Below are 20,983 nucleotides of genomic sequence, written 5' to 3'. Positions count from 1 at the left end.
AATTAATGCTCAGTGGGCTTCCACGTAGGCGTGGCATATTCGATCCACGCTAATAGGGATCGAACGAAATGATCTATAGATCACCGCGCCACCGTTGCATATTGTATTGTTATCGTTAATATCTTCGATTATTTTATTTTAATATTATGTCTGAATTTATTTGTGGTTTATATGTTAATGGAAAAGGGATTCATAACTAAATTATGATATCGGTTTCGTACGAAGCAATCTAAATGCGTTAAAAATAAAAACTTTGTGGTATTCATTTGCATTTAAAATCTATACCTATTTGAAGTAGGTAACAATTAACTAATTTGATAAAAACATTTTTGGTACCTAGACATTATTACTTAAATAGGTACCAATTTATTAAATAACATTTACCATGCAAAAAGGTATCTACTTATTCTTTATAGGGCCCTTCTATAGAACTAGGAATAGGTAGGTGGGTAATATATAGATTCTAGCTCTTGTAAAATATAGGTATCTATATTACAATTAATTAACTAACCATGGAAGTACCTACCTCCCAATAGCATAAGTTGTCTATGAGGCTCTACAACGAGCTACATTCAACCACCACAGCCAATTAAAAATAGGTAAATCGACAAAAGGAACAAAAAGTAGGCAACATTTGTACATGCCCAATAGTTAGGCAAACATCAACAGTATTGATTACCTCTCAAAACCATTTTTTTCACTGGCAACATTCATTTGCGTTCAACATCTGTCGTCACTCAATATGCCAGTATTGTCACCGAATTAACAATAGATATAGCGTTCGGAAATCGAGGGCCCTTGCAGCGGTTTAAAAAAAAACTATATTCGCAGCGCACATGTAGAGGCTCGAATTGCCAATTAGTTGATATATACCTATCGATGATATTTTGAGCTAGCAACCCTACGTCTACGACCAGAAAAGGTGACCTTTGGAAGTTTGGATTGTATGAAAGTGGGTGTGTTACAGGGATCAAGTTATAACTTTTGGTGCATGTGTTCAATGTTTATGAAACATGTATTTCTATTGTATTTCAGTTGCCAGCAATACTTCTATAAAAGCATGTACCTACCTATGAATAGGTACCAAAATGTAGCAGATCCTTCAATTTATAACCTACTAAGTAGCGGTCCGCCCCGGCTTCGCACGTGGTGCATATTTCGCAATAGGTAAAAGGTGGCCTATGTTCTTTCTCAGGGTCTAAAGATTATCTGTGCCAAATTTCATCAAAATCGGTCCAGTAGTTTATGCGTGAAAACCATGCATACAAACCTTTCCTCTTTATAATACCTATTAGTATAGACTAGCTTACCGCCCGCGGCTTCACTCGCTTTGCTTAAAACCTAATAAATTATATAGGTAGGTATCTACTAAATTAAACCTTCCTCTCGAATCATTCTATCTACCTATAGACTAGAGTAGATAATTTTTGAAACAAAAAAAAAATCGCAGTCGGATGAAACCCATTAGAAAAGGAGGGGAATATGATGAAAATAAAAGGAAAAATAAATTACGGTCAATCCGAGTTCGGGAAGTGGGAGGGGGGAGCTTTTAAGAGAAAAAAATGGTTTCTCTCGATTTCCGACAAAACTACAAGTCCTACGGAAAAAAGTTCAATCGCAAAGTTGTAGGTAATAAAAAGATCTACAACTTTTGTATTGACAATTTTTTCACATAACCTCAAAATTTGGGTGAAAAATTTTTATTTTTATCTGCTTCGAAATTTTTTTTTCTACGAAATTTGGTGGAAATTTGTTTTTTTATGTCCCAAATACACTGTAATTTATTTGATTGAAAATATTTGTTTTTTCGCCTTATTTTGAATTAATGCCAAAAAAACAACCTAATTTTCGATCGAAAAGTCACCCGTCAAAATATCAGCTTTTTTCAAAAACTTGGGAAGCCTTTTATTCATTGAAATCTCTACTTTCATATGGTGTAAAAAAAATAAACATGACCATAGTAAATGTTCTCAGGAAATGCATACAAACAGTGTGAAAATGAGCTTTTACTAAATCAGGCACACTAATAAAGAAATAGACAATTTCCTTTACTCATATATTCAAAAACCTAGTCCAAGACACTTTTGGTTTTGTGGTTAAAAGGTTTCTTAGGGCGGTACCAGTATCGAGTTTCATGGGTCCCTAGCCATTCAAAGATATCGTGTGTCGAGCCTTTATTTCAAATAACATGAATTTAATGTTAATTTCATAGCTTTGTAAAGTAGAACTGCGTTTCCGTTTAATGGTTCGCAATAGATACTGTATAGATTGGTTTTGCTTGAATATATTGTGGGAAATTCACCCACAAAAGATCAATAAATTAAAATAGGTATGAAGGTAAAAAAGGAGATAGAAGCAAAATATGTTCAGGCAACACGTCAGACAGGCAAGACATATAGGTAGGTAGTAGCGTACCTTTAAAAAGTACTGCTTTAAAAACTAAGTGGGTACCTATAGGTAAAAATTATATACCTACCTAGGTAATTTATTCTATATCTCGGATGCTGATATATTAATGTATATAGCTTTATCAAATAATTACATACATATTACCCACAAGCCCACAATGAAATAGAATTTACAAATTAGTAAAAATAATAAATGACACAAGCACTTGAAATATTCATATAGCAGGAATAAAAAAAGTGAAAATGATGTTGATTGACCACGATCACCGTGAAGACTCAAGAGGAAACAGAAAACTGAAAAGATTAAAAATTTTAAGTGAACTTATGAGAAAAATAGAGCAAAAATACGAATAGAATTAAATTTTATTAGATATTTTTTCAATCAGTCTCAACTCAGACACAATAGGTACCTACTTAAAATAATGCTCATCCCTCCTCCCTCCCTACTAATAAATGCGAAAGTAACTCTGTTTGTCTGTCTGTCTGTTACGCTTTTCCGGTTAAACCTCTCAACCGATTTTGATGTTTGGCACAGACAATCTTTAGAACCTGAGAAAGAACATAGGCTACCTTTTATTGCGAAATATGTACTTCATATAGGCAGTTTTATTTTTGATCTTCATTATTTTTTTTTCATTTAAATTGCTCTAGGTATTGAAATTAAAAACTTTCAACCAAGACAATCAGTTCTGTGTAAGCTACAAAGGCGTTAATTACCTACTCATTGAATAAACACGAAAGAATTTCTAATTCAAGCAATTTGCCTCCATGCTTTCTTCACATGCCTCAAATTGCACACGAGCCTATAATTAATAGCAGTTATACTAATATAGAGTTATTAAAGAGTTGGTTTGTTTGAACGCGCTAATCTCAGGAACCACGAGTCCTATTTAAAAAAAAATATTTCAATGTTAGATAGTGCATTTATCAAGGTAGGCTATAGGTTATATATCATCACGCTAAGACCAATAGAAGCGAAGTAATGTGGGTAAAACCGGGGGCACAGCTAGTACATATAATAATATAGAGTTACAATCGCGGGAAGTTGCTTGTATAGGTATGCGGGTCTCTGAGTAACATGATGCAGGTAAAATTGTCAATGAAACTAGATTATTTGTAGGCAGGATGCGTGGTGGTAAGGAGAATATGACTTGGTAAATATATTTTTGCTATGTAAGAAAGTGAACGAAAGTATAGGTACCTATATATAATAATTATTGTCTTGTTACTGTCAAAAGATCATTACCTACATCTCATGTGAAATGCACCCCAAACCCCAAGAGATTGGGCTTTTTATTTCAACGTATTTTTTTAATAATAATATGTAGGAAGGTAACTTTTAATAAGAAAGTTCATACATAATAATTATTTTACAAAATATTTTTATCCGTTTCATAATTAAATAAATTGGTTGTTAATTAAAAACACATGGCTTAAGTGGCCCTTAATTTATAAAAAAAAATCAATTGCGTTTTGAAACACAATTGCAAAATTACGCAAAAATGAACTTTATTACCATCGCATATATTAAAGTTCGTATTAATAAAAAGTGTTTTAACATTGAATGGCCCTAATTGATTCTCTATAATAATATTTAATTACATGTAAGTGCGTATTACAGAAATATTTAGGCTTGAACGATTATGGTGTGGTTTTTATATTAAAGGCTAGTGGAGTTCATTATAAATTTATTTATTTACAAATTACCTATTACCTATGTTAAATAGTTGCTGCAGTTTTCTCTCAGCTTCATAAATATTTACGATCAGGTTTGAACTATTAAAACTGAGGTATGTAATTGCGAAGTACCTAGTTTAAGCACATTTTTAAATGACATTCCCAAGAAAGCGCATTTTTTTTATTCATACCTATCGTATGTTTACCTATTTTTACTGGTGTTATACAATTTAGTGTAGGCTCTCCTTAATCACAGTACCAATACTGTGATTACTGATTAGAGATAACTGTGTTTTTAGGTTCCATTCCCAGTGTAAAATCCTCTAAAATTGTCGTGGTAGCAGGACACAGAGGCAATCTAGGTACGAGCCCGTAAAGAAATCCTATTAATATTATAAATGTGAAAGTTTGTATGGATGTTTGTTACTCTTTCACGCAAAAACTACTGAACCGATTACAATGAATTTTATCACACATATAGAGGGTAACTTGGATTACATAGGATAGGTTTTATCCCGGAAATCCCACGGGAACGGGAACTATGCGGGTTTATTTTTGAAAACGCGGGCGGAAAGCTAGTATCTACTAATTCATTTCTCCTGCTTTCAATAAAATTTACAACAATCATCAGAAAATCAAGATCTCTACCGAGAAGAACAAGGAAAGCTCTCAGTACCTAAAACCTAAAGCTTTTTTTAATCAACGTTTATTTTTTAATTTTGAAAAACACATGGTTGCATGTTTAATAAAAAACAGTTTTAGATGTACCTAGCAGATGAAGTCTCAGATCTATAAGAAGTACCTAATAAAATATTTATTTGAAAAACCGTCAAAAACGAAATTAAAGATAAAGATAACCTATCTAATTATGAAATGTAAATGTACCTAAATGTAAAAGTAAAAAGCAAACTGTTCCTTGCGACATTTTAATTGGGTGAAAAGAAATGTTAATTATAAATTCACCTTAACATTTGTAACTTTATTCATGTAATAAAATATTATTTAAACAGATATTTTCATATATAAAAATACCTACTATTTTAAATGGTATACATATAAATTATTAATTATACCTATCTGGTTAAAAGAATATATCGTATTCATATCCAGCCCTTTTTATTCCTTCAAATTCATCTACATTCTAAATCCCAGAGGTAATTTATAGGTAGATACATTTGAAATAGTGCGCTAATCCACTTTTTTATTTTATTCTTATATTGATGATTCACTTGATATTATATACTTAGATTGGTTTGTGACCCCGATTATCATATTAATATCTACTGAAGGTATACCTATAGGAGGTCATAAAATAGGTACAAGCTTAACTATGTCCTTATAATAAGTTAACTGGTTTCTTTTATATAATCTTTAGTTAATTTTGCACTAGATTGATAAAATAAAGTTGTGATTAATGATCGATCCAATCAGAGTGTTAAGATTTGTTTTTATTATTTATATCTACAAATGTTTGCTAACCTTTATTCAAATTTATCCATCCTCTAACCTTTCAATAGTAATCACTACCTAAGTGTAAATACTTTTACAAAATACATACGATCAAACATCGTCATCGTTGCATAGGTACCTACACATCTTGACATTACAAAGTGTCATATCTATAAAACACTAGCGGTCCGCCCCCCTCTTCGCCCGTGGTACATATTTACGTTTTCTCTACATAAGAACCATCCTCGTGCTTCAAGGAATATAATAAAAAAAGAATTATCGAAATCGGTTCAGCCGTTCACACGTGATGCCGTGACAACGCGAAACGGGTTTCATTTTTACATATAGATTACAAGCACAAATATCAAAGACAAATCAATAAGTACATCCGATAACTCAGCCAATTTCAATATCTCAAATCAGCTTAGTATAAAAACGGTTACATTTAAATTGATTACGTCATCGATTTCCAGCTGTGAACTGATGAGACGCTTTGTGTCTCAATACGATTTATTAGCATATTCAGATATTCAGATTTCAGATTATCTAACTCGTTAGTCTAGAACGTTCTATTACTTATATCTAGGTAGGATTATGAAGAAATGAAACGTGATTTCTAGATATATTTTATGTGGGCTTATTGAAATGCATTTCGTGGAATCTTCTCGTCAATGTAGGATAATTGAAATGTACCTACATACATACCTACCTACCTACAATTTATTTATGTTTGTATGTATTTCATTTTTTAAATAAAGATGTTATGAACATTCAAGTAGGTACCTACTGATCGAAAATTCTGGTCATATCTCACTAAATCATAGAATTGGTGAATTAGCTTTACTCAGAACTTAACTCAGATACCTAGGCATTTAAATTATTTTATCATCCTTTATGATTCGATTGCTGGTTGAAGGTCTCTATTTCCTCATCCTTCCTATAAGTCACGAATAATTTAAATTCAATTCTCTAATAACGTGTCTTCATCATCCTGCTATCTCATATAGCAATTATATTTTAGTAAGCTTGAGTAGTTTGAAAATTAACAAAAAGGTCGATCGGGCTCAGTGGTGTACATGGGAAGTGGCAGTCCAGCAGTGGACAATGGCTGGTGATGATGATGATGATGATGAATGAAAATAAGTTGGTATCTTTCATGATACTGCTTTTAATGCAATTGTAATAATTGGCAGAAAATGCAGAGCAATGATGTACCTATGTCCTACCTAACTAGCAACTTCAAATATTAAAGATGAATTTAATTTAACCAATAATAAATAAATGGAAAATTTTGTGCCTAAGTAGGCAAATATTATTACCGTAACTACTAATGTCATGATGATGATGAATGATGAATTTTTAATTTAAGCCAGTACAAAATCATCTGCATGTCCATATAAAATTTCAAGGACGCCACATTATTACTTACATTTCCATTTCATTGTAATTTACAAAATGTAATTAGCTATAAGCATTGTCTTAAAATTAAATACGCTCCATATTAAGACCAACCTTACTCGACCTTTTCACCTTAATTTTTGTCACGACATAAACTGCATTAAGTAATTATCTGTAATTATAAATTAAGTCAAGTGCTGCTAGTTTCGTTCAAGTCTAATTACCTACATTAAATATAATTTTACTGTTATGATATTTATTTACCTACATTGCAAATGAACACCACGTATAAACACATTGAAATCGTTACCCTTGAAACAAAATGTTATACCCGTAATATTATTCATTCAGGTTCGACCAGACGCTTCATTTATGAATGATTCCAAAATCCACGCACTTTTTCATATTCACAAAAAATACCTCACCCACGGATATAAAAACCGAAATTCCATCAAAAAATCGGTTACCCACCGCAACTGTCAATAGGTACTAAATCGATTAAAACTATCTCTCACTAGCGAAAATACCGGTTGAGTTTAAAATCGAACAATAGGGAAGGAAGTGAAACCGCAAGACGAAACTGCGGCACATCCCTAATTACTCGACTACCGTAATTTTGTGGCTGATGGGGTTATTTAAAATCACCACCTTTTGTGACGTTGGATAACTACAAATCAAACAGTATAACAGGCTACTTATACCTTTTGTGTTCTCGATGGGAGCTCGTTAAAAACGGTCTTAGTGTAATCGTATTAAAAAGTTATAAATTATCGGGATGCGGTTGAAGGTGCATGAACTTGCCATGTGTTGAGCAGTTGTGAGCCCAGTGATAACCCGTTTATGAACAATATTCGTCATTAGTTATTTATCAACAATTTTAGGGAAGACGATTAACGTGTAGTTTTCAAATAATTCTAATTTACGATAATCAACAATTTTAGGGAAAATAGGTAGTCTGTTACAACACCTCAGGAATAGTTTCAACTAGCGAAATAGTAAGTGTATGAACCAAGAATAAATCATGAAGGCATTACTGTAGGCTTACAGAATCTATCAAAGTCTACAAATTAAAAGTCACATATGGGTAGACCTCCTGGAGAGAAATTGCACTCTTGTCACCGTCTATCTATAGGTATGTAACATTTATACATTTTTTTTTAATTTTTAATGATGTTTTCTTATTGTATAATACATATAATATTAGTTTAAATTTAAGGAACCTACAGGTATTCTAAAATAGATTTCATCAATTTCTTCTTTAACTAATAATTATTATTTACTTATTATTTACAAATGAAAAATGGGAAATGTAGGTAATCAACTTGAGGAAATAAAAGAAGATCCCAGGAAACAATTAATGAATAACAGGAGGATCTCCAAATAATATTTAATATGCTATAATTTTAAAATAGGGAGACTTATAAAGCAAAGCGGAAGTCATTGTTGTGAAGGTCAAGAACAATGTAGGGTTGGAGTAACAAGTAATACAAGGCAATATTAATAATAAATTTATTACCTACTTAAAAGTGAATTTTATTTGAATGTCCCTACGTAGAAAATCTTACATTTACAATATATATTTACTATTTAGGTAGGTACCTACTCGAAATCGAATTTTTTCTACTCTTTAAAAATTTCTCTTTTTTAAAGCATTGAAAGGCGATAAAACTAATTAATATTAAACATATAATATTTAGTTCCTATAATTATATGTTTTTGAGTACCATGTGTTCTAATCATATTATGGATCATCTAAACGGTTTTAATTAATTTATAGTAGACATTAAAGTATGCATTCAGTCATTTATTATTACTCTTTTAAATAAGTAGGTACTTACTACCTCAATTCAGAAATAATAATGTTAGCAAAACCCTTTGATTACCTAGTTTTGTTACTAACTTAGGTATCTACTAATAGATAGTTACCTACCTACTAGTTATTATTCAGTGCTAATAGGCCTATCGGTACCTACAATTTGTAACAGACCTTCAATCATCCTTCAATGCTAGTTATTACGTCATCAATGACCAGATAACTGCATTACGTTATTAAGAACTGCAAGATCTGATCATCTGATTATCCATACTAATATTATAAATGCGAAAGTAACTCTGTCTGTCTGTCTGTTACTCAATCACGCCTTAACTACTGAACCAATTTGCATGAAATTTGGTATAGAGATATTTTGATACCCGAGAAAGGACATAGGCTACTTTTTACCCCGGGAAATAGGATAGATTTTATCCCGGTAATCCCACGGGAACGGGAACTATGCGGGTTCTTTGACTGCGCGGGCGAAGCTGCGGGTGGAAAGCTAGTAGGTATACAAATATAAACCTCATATCATATATAGAATTCATGTAGAAAAAATATATCAAAAATGAATTTAAAAACGATATAACGGTTGCTATAAGCAGAGAGCAATTGGGAAATATTGATGATAACCGCTGGGGGGGTGCTGAGTCGATGGTCAATTAATATTAACTTGAAATCTGTGGGATTCCGCGCCGCTGTCCGAATTTTATAGCGGCGGGCGCCACCCAAGCCGCGGGACAGGGAAATATAGGGAGCTGCTGTTGTGATGTCATTTCACATTTGTGTATTTTTTGTTGGGCAGTTGTTATATTTTTAATGCAATTATTTGAATTTAATTCCGATTTACTTGGCGTGTTTTATCAGCGAGTATCTATTTTCAATGCAAAATTGTGTTGAGTTGACTGAATAGGTATTCAATTAAATCTATACTAGGTAATATTATAAAGCGGAAGAGTTTGATTGTTTGTTTGAATGCGCTAATCTCAGGAACTACAGATCCGTTTTGAAAAATTCTTTCAGTGTTAGTTAGCCCATTTATCGAGGAAGGCTATCATTACGTTAAGATCAACAGGAGCGGAAACACGCGTGAGAAACCGCGAAGCGCAACTAGTTAGTTATATTTGCCTATTTCTACCCTTGGTTAAACGTGCTAGTAAATCTATTTCTAAAACAGACACTATTGCACATCTTAAATCCATTTATTCACGTACGGCTTCTGGGCGTGACCCCAGGTAATCCGTTAAGCGACGACCACTCGCGAACCGTTACGGATAACCATTGCATTTAGCTCAACAAGGTCGACTCCACGCCACCCCTGTTCCTTGGCGCCTAGGCCTCAGCGAGCGAGCTCCATTATTTATACACGTACATAACATAAAAATATAACAAACGCACCGCCCTGTGGCCACGCAAGAGCATCGCACGACTTATCCATCTGACGTTTTGGTACTGTCACGATGTTGCTATAAAGCGGCGGCCATTATGGTACCTACTAGGAGTCGATTTTTTAACCGTTGGTGACCGGATATCAATGGTAGGTGATATATTTAGGTATCATAAGCAGGACCAGATGTCAAAGGTGAAGAAAGGTAAAAGGTTCTAAAGGGACAGCATAGCTTTTACAGTTATAACTTGTAATAAGACATAGGTAGGTGTTTAGCTATTTTTTTATTTTGCAGCAGTAACTATCTACTAATTGAACTGCTACTAAATACTAATAATACGCAGATCTTAGTTGTTTTGTATCAATATATTGACCACGACTTAAGCTAGGAAATCGTTTACTGATCGTTCAAACTAAATATGAAATTTATCTAGACATGGAAACATGGAAACAGAATACCTAGGTAATAACTAGTAGCATGGAGTAGGATATACTAACCTTACCTTACAATTTTTTTTTCAACATAGGTAACTTGTATTCCATTTCCACCAGAGACAGTGAAATACTTTTTAGTTAACTCCTAAGGCGCGGGTCAAACACAAGCGGCGCGGGCGCGGGCGTGCCATAAGCGCACCTCTTGAATCTGTTTTGCACCACGTCCTTCTTATACATTTTGTATGAAAGAATTTTGGAAAGGCGACGAGGCGGCACGCCACGGTTGCGCCGCGGGCGTACCGCAGGCGTACCGCAGGCGCGCTTCCCCCATCGCATCCAAATAGAGGTCAATTCACGGTCATACACAATCAAAAACAAATCGGGTGGTAGGAGACGGTAGCCTGTCAGTCAAAAATGTGTTCTCTCTGTGTGGAATTATATAGAGCTGCTATTACATACCCTTCTTCGTTTTGTTTTTAAAGGTGAATTGAATTAATCGATGAAATGATTTACACAGGTGATGGCAGTAGGGAAAGTGAAAATGAAGAAGAGCATAATGAAAGTTCCCATGTATTTACAATGTCAGAAATAAAGATAATCCTGATTTTGATTGTGTTTTTTATTTATTTGTAATTGTAATAATATTGTGGAATGATCAGTACTGTAAATACTTTTGAACTGAGATTTTAATGATAAGATTTATATGGTTTAAATGTAAACCTGTGTTTGAAAACCATATTTTATCTATACTAATATTATAAAGAGGAAAGGTTTGTATGTATGTATGTATGTATGTAATTATGTATGTATGTATGTATGGTTTTCACGCATAAACTAGGTACTGGACCGATTTTGATGAAATTTGGCACAGATAATCTTTAGACCCTGAGAAAGAACATAGGCTACCTTTTATTGCGAAATATGTACCACGGGCGAAGCCGGGGCGGACCGCTAGTACAATATAAATTTTGTGTTATTTTAACCTTCTTTTCTTCCATCATTACACCAGTAGGTACTACTTTAAAATTACTTTAAAAGTACTATAAAAATTTCCAAGTAAATTCCAACATTTCCAACAAAGATATATTTGCAATCGTGGGGTTATCCTCGCTATTTACTTACAAGGAATTATCAAAACAAAATCGTTACTTTCAAATCTCTTTTAGCACAAAAAACATAATTTTACTAAATTATGCATGAAGAAAATGCATTTAACCACTCTATATAAATATCATTTTCGGACGCCAACAGCGCGCCCGATGCGCGCCGGCAGCGCGCCCGAGGCGCACCGGCAGCGCGCCCGAGGCGCGCCGGCTGGCGCGCCCGCGGTGCGCCCGATGCGCGCCGCGCCGCTTGTATATGTCCCGCGCCTAAGAAAACATTTTATGAAGAAGCCCTAACTTTTAAAATTGTAACTATATTTTGTCAATGAATAAAAATTAAATTAATGTGTTGAAGTACCTAGATGGCAACCTTTTGCATAAAGCTATTATTATAAATTCCTTTTTTATTCAAGTAAATTGTAGAAATACACATCCTACAACTCAGAACACGGTAATAATTTAAAATCGACATGATTTTTCTTTAATTATAGAGCGGAAGGTTGGTGTTTAATCAAGCACGTTGAACTGGTAGCCTCTTTAATAATTTGATCTCATTTAATGAGGTGTATTTAAGATAACGGTGGGTATGGCGGCGTGCTTTGAAGCTTCTAGAAGTTTTATTTTGTGTGGACGAAATCGATACGAATTTTTATAACACACATGACACAATACATATCTAAAAGAATAATACCTACACTAAGTACTACCACAGGTAGGTACTACCTACTTACACTTTATCTAATAAATAATTAAAAAATATTTTTTTTATATTTAGGTAATCTTACACGTCACCAACTTACAATATGACCAACCCTATCATGTTATTTTTTTAAGTAGCTAGTAACATTTACAAACAAACTAAGTGGTTTCATTAAAAAACTCATCCCAATCACTAATCAGACATGATACGTATCAAAAACAGTAACCGATAGCTATAATTTTTAAAAGAAAAACTTTCCCGCGTTTCCAGCTACATAGTAACGTGAGAACAGATTAAAAATTTGACATGACACCAAAGAGGTTGGATAGGTTTGAAATTAAAAAAAAAGCACGCACCCGCGTCAACGTCAGCTGTGGTTTACGACAATAGAAACGTGATGGCAATTAAGAATATATTTTGAATCATCCGTTTGTAGAGTTATATTTTTTCTTGTTTTTAGTTATTTCGAATTGTTAGATACCTATAGGTATTTTAATGATAATTATCTATTAATAGATATATCGTGTAGTACATATTTTTACATATTTTTGGGTAACCTGTAAGCTTATTAGATAGAATTTATTTTAGCAGATAGGTAGGTACCTAAGTGTTAAGGACTACCTAGACCAGTCTTAAATAATTTGGAAAATCCAAAAGTGCACGCCTCATAATTTTTTTTTAATAAATATTTATTAATTATTATTTTTGTTTATTTAATAACAATTAAACCACATCGAATCAGACCCTGAAAAATGAAAGGGTTCTATTCCTGAGCATACTCAAGCGTAAGAGAAAAAAAAAGACTCGATTAGTAAAGTATTTCGGTCGCTATCGTGTTAACAAGAAAAAGGATCCGCACATACAGACACACGGACGTCCAAGACAGAACTTTTTTAAACTGTTTTTTAACTAGTTTAAATAACAAAAATGACATCAAAAATATCATGAACGTTAAAAATAGTGTTTTTTCTTAATATGTGTGTGTATGTATTATCTTACAAGTGCAATGTATGATACATAAAGACATTTTAAGTTTGAAAAATCAGATGTTTTGCGCGAAGTGACAGTAACTAGTAGGACCCACCTCAACGCTTCGCTTATGAGGCGTGCAAATGGAAATTAAATTATTCTAAAGCTATAAGCTATAACTGAAACTTCTTTTTACTCTGTAATAGCCATAAATTTTGATATTAATGCATAAAAATTGTAATTCCTTTATTATTTTTATACAAAACGGACAGCTGGTTCCAAGAAGAACCGGAAAGTACCGGGAACTTAACCCCTTAATGTCAGAAGTGGAGCGCGGGATGGCCCATTTACGCGCCGTGTGAAATTAAATAAATTTATAAACACTATGAATTAATAGATATTATTAGATATATGTGTATTAGAGCTTCTGAAGTCTATTGATTATAATATTATACCTATGTACCTACCTACTTGATTAGAACATACAAATTTATAAATCCTTAAAAATAAATAGGTAATGTGTTCAGTTTAATTTCGAAATATTTACCTCTTATTACCTCTGACATTATATTTCTTACCATTTGCAGAGACTATAAGAAATAATTCAAAATTATGAATTAATTTTAAGATCCATAGATATAATGCATGGTAAGGTGACATTGATAAACAACATATGTACGATAGATTTTATAAATATATACATGAAGCCCGATGATTCTAATCGACACATAATCCGCGGTCCACCAATAGTAACATCGATTGAACAAAGAACATCGGCTAGGTGTTAAATTTAACGCCTGAAAACAACAAATAAATATGTGCCTTAACTTTAACGACATATGCTTCAGATTTGTCTGTAAAGACTAACACAATAGAATAGAACATGCAGAGAAAATAGATACCTCGTCCATTGGCATAGAGTTGAAAATTAAAGCTCACCTATCAGAATTACGCTACAGTTAAGGCCTCAATTTTCACACCTAATCCCTGCAGCGGAGATTGATTTCTATTTTCTATGGCGTAGGATTGAAATTATATTTATTTTTTAAGTGTAATTACGTCTTTTAGCATTGGACATGGAAGGTGTCGTATTTCTCGCGACGGGTGTGAAGGGTCGCTACAGCAGCCTCTGATTGGTCACTTTTATAGGTGTTGATTATTCAGATATGATCTTTATGATATTGTCCATTGACAAAAGATTCTAATACTTCAATTTGGGCAAAAGCTTGGCATGTGGTGAAATGGAAATTAATGGGAGTACTTAGAGTGAATAATTTTGAAATAACTGACATCCATTATTGCGTTTTAATTTGGATAGGTTTTTATTCCCGTCAAAATTTAAAAAGTTAACCTTAAAACATTGAGATAATATTACTACGTATGGAGGAGACACCACGAACAAAATCTGTGCGCCATTTTTTTGCTCTAACTAAGTTTTAAAAATTATTATTTAGTTAGGTAGGTACTTACCGATGAAAGTTATTCCTTTGCACTTTTCCGTATTATTTGTATTATTTGTGCAATATCGTAACACACACGAAGGCATGTTTGATGCGTTTCACTTTAAAACCATTAAAAAATACCGCTCAACATACGTCACATGACGTATGTTGAGCTGAACATAAGTGATGTAGGCGGTGTCGTCTCCTATTAATATTATCTCAATGCCTTAAAATGCATTCGTATATGTATCTAATAGGTAGCCTTAACCCATGCATATAACATAGGTATCAGTCATACTAGGAATAGAAGGTAAAATAAATCTACCATACTACTATCATAATATCGCTTTGAACTGTTTATATCTAGAGCCGCCTATAAATACCGACTTCGCAGTAGAGGGTGCGATCAATCTCAGTCGCATATCTTCATCTGTTCACGTTTTGTTCGTGTCACGAGTTGAACACTCGAAATAGGCGGCAACGGTGACATTTGAGCACAGAGTATACAAGCATTGTCTATGGTACAAACGTGTCTATATGCTTTTTAAAGTTGTTTGGTTGTTATTTCGTAATAGGTATATCGCCTTACGCCAAGTTTCACTTAAAAAAAAGTTCAAGTAGGTCCCTACAACTTTGATTCCGTACCTGCTTATAAAAATTTATCCATATTTACCTCCCTAAATATAACACAGATGACCTATCCTACCTTTGTTTCAGTTGCTATATACATTTTCCAATATCTTACGATAAGTTATCACTCAAACACATCACAAAAAAACACCTATAAATATACACCTACATTTAATAAAAAACGCTTTTCCAGTATACCTTAAAATTCCACAATATCCGAGTAGTAAGTCACGCTTAGGAAGCACAAAGGGTGGGTGGATCAATTGCGAGGGGCGGTAATCGTCTTACTGGACCGCATGGACAGATACTTTTGAGGTTATGTTGTACGTGATATTAGTTTATACTATGGCAATGTGTAATGTGTTACTGTACTGCTTCTTGCTAGGTGTAGGTCAAAAATAGAATGTGCTTTTTGAGGTGATGAAAGTTCTGGAAATCATAGTTTTCGAACCAAGACAAGTTTTGTTCATATAGTATGTGCCATGTAGGTACCTACCTATGTAGAACCTTCCCAGATGGTTACACAGGTGCGTAGTTTGGCAAATAATATTGTACAGATATCTCGCAAAAAAATAATGTAAGACAAATAAACAACACAATAACTGATTAAAATAATTAAAAGCTTATTATGTACAGGTACCTAGGTATCTACTTATTGTAGGTACCTAATTGAGGTTTTTTTGAGTAATAATTTATAGCTATGAACATATAGGTAGGTAGGTAGGTATAGTGAAGCCAGAAGTCAGAAAACAATGTCCTGCTATGTAATGTTTAGGTACGTAGGTTAATAGATCTACAATTTCATACATGATACATGCTCCTAGATATTCATCATTTATCAGAATATGGAAAACTAAACCACTCAAACAAATGTTGTAAAACTGAGTAAATATCGAAACAAAACAGTCTAATTGTCACCCAAACACGCGTGAGATGGCCCTACACGTACAGTTGTGTTGAACATTTTTCGTAATTCGCAAGAAACGCGTTCATGTGGAGTGTGAATAGGGCTGCCACAAAGCATTTAAATTACGTGGTTATTTTTTTTTTTTTTCTATTTACCTTGATGTTGTGTTAGAAACTATTTTACCAAGGCAACTTGTAAAATAGTTGACAATGTAGCGCATTCAGATTTAGGCGAAGATTAGGTTCTCTTCGAAAATTAAAATTCTTTTTTTGCATTTAAAGCATTTCATATTTTCTTAAATCTATAAATATACTTGATCTAAGCCATAATTCGAGTTCTAAAGCACCAATCCTACTGCAAGAAGTCAAGTAGCAGCCCTAGTAAGCCACAAGCGTCGGAATCTGGGGGGAGCCACCCGCCTGCGACGTCCTGTCACTGACAAATGGCCCGAAGGAGACTCGACCCCGACACCCTCTGGCTCGGGGTGCAGTACGTCTTCAGATATTGGAGTCAAGAAAATCGTTTGATACAATAAATATTATTTGATACGAAACAGTTTTTTTTGCACCTTTAGGAATTAGGCTTATACATCAGTGATAACCAGTTTAAGACTTGGATGATTAAATAGATACCTATGTGTGTAGGTATGTTTGCTAATGTACCTATTTATTTATTTTCCGTACAACTGACGCTGCCTCTAAACTGCTAAGCTGCTAAAACAATAGTTAGGTACTCTTATGGTTACCATTACCATTTACCAAAGATAACATTAAGGTTGACGACTATAAAAAGCTACACTCAAATAAGTCTATCGATTCAGAAAAGTCCCCTGTACCTAGAAAAACCAGCAAGAGAATATGTTCTTTATTCATATATTTCAGTATAAAAGCCTTGAGACATCACCGCGAGCCGTTTCAGTAGGGTGCTATAATTTCATAGGACGGGCGTCGCTCGCTTATCCCGGGCTGCAGGCGCCGCAAACATCGCCTGTATCCCCCCCGACCACCCTGCGGATATTGGGAATTCCGATAGACCACATATTTTAAGTTCAACCGGTGAAGACGGAATTATAATTATTGGATACTGGATTAGTTGTATGTTGATTGATATATATGGTTTTGTCGTGTGCGGTGTGTCTAGAAAATGTAATTCAATGATATGTGCTTATTAAATTTTATTATGTTCTTCTTAAAAGTAACATCGCAACTGCGTAATTCATATTGTTTATTATCATTGTATATGAATAAAAATATGTGTTACGTATTTTAGTGCGCTCCTTCCACGTACTGCCATGATCCTTCATTAGGTGTTAAATTAAAATGTAGGTATAGAATTATGTAGTAAGAGAGACATATTTGACTCAACAAATTATACATTAATAAATATAAGTTTAATCCAAAGTTTGATATTATTATCTTATTGAATGCTTGAAATAGAAAACAAATCCATCTCTACCCTCATCTTCAGACTTCGTATGTAAGTAATAAATGAAAACTATGATATAGGTACTATTACAAAACTGCTGACTCACCAATAAAATATATTTACCAAATTGCAATATGCACTCTACTTAAGCAATCTAAAAAAACATTAGAATTGATGAGCCTTTCTCACAGAGTAGGTATCTATTTTTCATTGTATCTAAAAACGCTGATTTCGATAACTTCAATAAAACGTCTAGCCGATATAAAAATAATAAATCTACGTATATGCTACTTTCGTATGAGAATGTATTTCAATAGAAAAATAAGTTTTCCATAACGTACACGTGCCTCTTTGTAAGTTTAAATAAAAACATTGCTGTGATGTTTTCGATAGAAATATGCCTAAGATACTTAGGTAACTAATTTTTCTATGTTTATTGATTATTATTTAATAATGCTATATATATCTACCTAATCTTGCCTTATTACCTAAGGTTTACAAATATATCGCACAATATGACTTTTTATTTCATCTTGTTACAAATTATTACCAATTTAAATCGTACGTACCAATGTTAATAAATTATAATGTTTCGATTTTTGTTTAGGTACATTACATGAATTTCATAAAACATGCTGCAATATCTTAACAATAAGTGAAAAACCGGGTAAATTGAGGATCGAAACAAGTATAAAATATGTCGTGGATAAGAGTCGTGGGACCCAAGACCCTTTATGTTCATATGAGATCCCAAAAGCGATTCTATTGGGAACATCAAGTGCCCTTGAATACAATATCTTTTATATTTTTTGTCGTCACTGTTTAAGGAGTGTCACTGTTTCTAGACCTTGAAGATTGAAGAATATTTAAATTACAATAACATATATTTACATATGGGCATAAATTTTTTATTAAAAGTGTTATGTTGCATATTTTAAATAAAATATCAGAAGGTCGATGTACCTTCTACCTTCAGTAAAAATTGACGCACTAAAAAATTACGATTCTAAAAATGTAGAGCACTACAATTTCACTTATAAAATTAAAACAAATCTAGCTATTTTACATCAAATATCAAACATTAATTCTCAATTCCACAAGGTACACTTCTTGCCTTGAAAACGATAACAAGGGGTGAAATACAGATGAAAATGTTTGCCTAAAACTTAGAACAATATACCGGAGATTTGCAAATCAAAACACAGTCCACTGGCCAGTTCAAAAGCTTAAGATATCAAAGGAAAGATGATAATTAAGAGCAGTAACAGTTAAAACTCCCCCTGCCCTTTGAAAGGGAAGACATGGTAATGTCGTTGGGAATGGTTATGACGCGACCGGATTGGAAAGCGTTTGTTTTGGCAGGATAATGGTAGAAACTGAGGACCATTATTGTTGGTCGCATTAATGTGCTGACTCCGAAATTATTGTATCTGTGGTGCAATCGGTTTGGGGGTTTTAATGTGCTTGTCTTATAGAGATAGAATGTTAATTGGCGTAAGTATATTACCTAGGTATCAGACATGTAATATTTCTTTTAGTAGAAGATTTCAGTTTGATTTTTGTACCTTTGTATTGATAATTATTTCATTTTGACATATATATACCTATAATAAATCAACAATTAAGAAGAATTAATATCTGAACAGGCATTTGAAATACTTAAACTAAACAATGTAACACAGACTAGACGTTATAATAAGTTAGTCTCTTAAGTTCAAGTAACACGTCTCATTTGTACCATGTAGTTTGTAAGTACGTCTATCTATAACCAGACACCGTCTTTTCTTAGAGCTTCGACCATCAGCTAGATAACTGTGGAGAGAGATTTTTAAATTAATTAATCATTTATATTTGAACTAAACATGTAATAATTATAAATTAATGTATAGGTAGGTACCTAATAATAAGGTTTTATAGGTAAATGGTTATTCAATTAAAGGCGACGATTGAAACAAAAAATGCATTCCACCACCTCCATAAATACGCAACCTTTTGCTTCCTTGTATCATAATGAAAAACTTGTAAAACCATAATGTGTAAGATAGTATTCTCTTTATTATCTGTGGTGTGAGTATTTAACGTATATAAAGACTTAGAGCATTAAAAAACATGCTCTAATAATGAAGAGCAATAAACAATTTCTTTTTATTTAATTAAATAATAAACACGAATCCATATCCACACTTGCTTACCATGTTTTTCCGCGATTCTAATCTATCGGCCGTTAAGGTGATGAATTAATTTTTCTAACATTTACGGCCCTTTTTAAACCTTCGTAATTTTTATATTATTAAAGTTGTCGTGATGAAAATTCTTGACAAGAAAGTTCAATAGTAACACAATACGTCTACCGTTTTAGAAACATGATTCCATGATATTTTCTCGATAGAAAAAAAATACAAAGTTCTCATTGTTATTTTTTTTTAATCTCTGGCATCTTCAAAATAACAAACGTAAAGTTACGACTTTTTGGATATTAACTATAAAATATACAACCTATACGTCTACCGATTTAGAATTTTGAAATATGCGATGGTTTTGAAATAAACAAGAAATACTTGAAATTAGCGCGCGACCAGCCAATATAGCGAGAGCCGCCCTGTACCTTCCTACCCCGATCGCTGCACGAGTCATTCCCGCTTCGGCCGTCACACGGGGAACTTGTGTTGCTCGCGCAATCGTAAAAAAGGGTGACAACACAATGAGACAAATGGGGACAATAAAGAAAATAAGAAGAAGAAACATAAAGGTTGGAGGAAAAAGAATGCTTAGAATTGGAACAAATTAATGAAGTAAGTTGGTTTTATTTTAAATTTGATGATAATTGTATTATAGACGATGTTTGATATGTACCCCTGTTTTAAGTACATAACGAATGTGTAAGATTTTTTCATTTATAGCATAGATAATCTTTTCAGAAATCCGGAATCCAGAAGGAAAATAAACCCACTGATTGTTCACAATGTGAACCCACTCCTTCGTAAGTACCTTTATTCAGTCAAAAATGTATGTTATCAACGCTCTACTGGTTTTATCGCATGATTCCATTTTTAGCAAAAAGCAACAAAGTGCAAAGAAATAAAAAATCATGGTGAACTTAGTGGAAGTATGGTGGACATAATATGGAACAGGAGCTCATTGGAGTAGTATTATATTTAAAAAAATACGAAAAAATTTCAAGAATTACATTTCTTAGTAGGTGGTAGATAAGTATGTTGTATAAAGAATTTGATGTTGATA

The sequence above is a fragment of the Colias philodice genome, chromosome 21, assembly GCF_061535455.1.
Source record: "Colias philodice isolate Cphi_HAF_F1 chromosome 21, ilColPhil1 Martin Lab GWU primary, whole genome shotgun sequence".
Classification (NCBI taxonomy): Eukaryota; Metazoa; Arthropoda; class Insecta; order Lepidoptera; family Pieridae; genus Colias; species Colias philodice.
The sequence above is the reverse complement of the archived record's forward strand: the minus strand, read 5'-3'. Positions refer to the sequence as shown.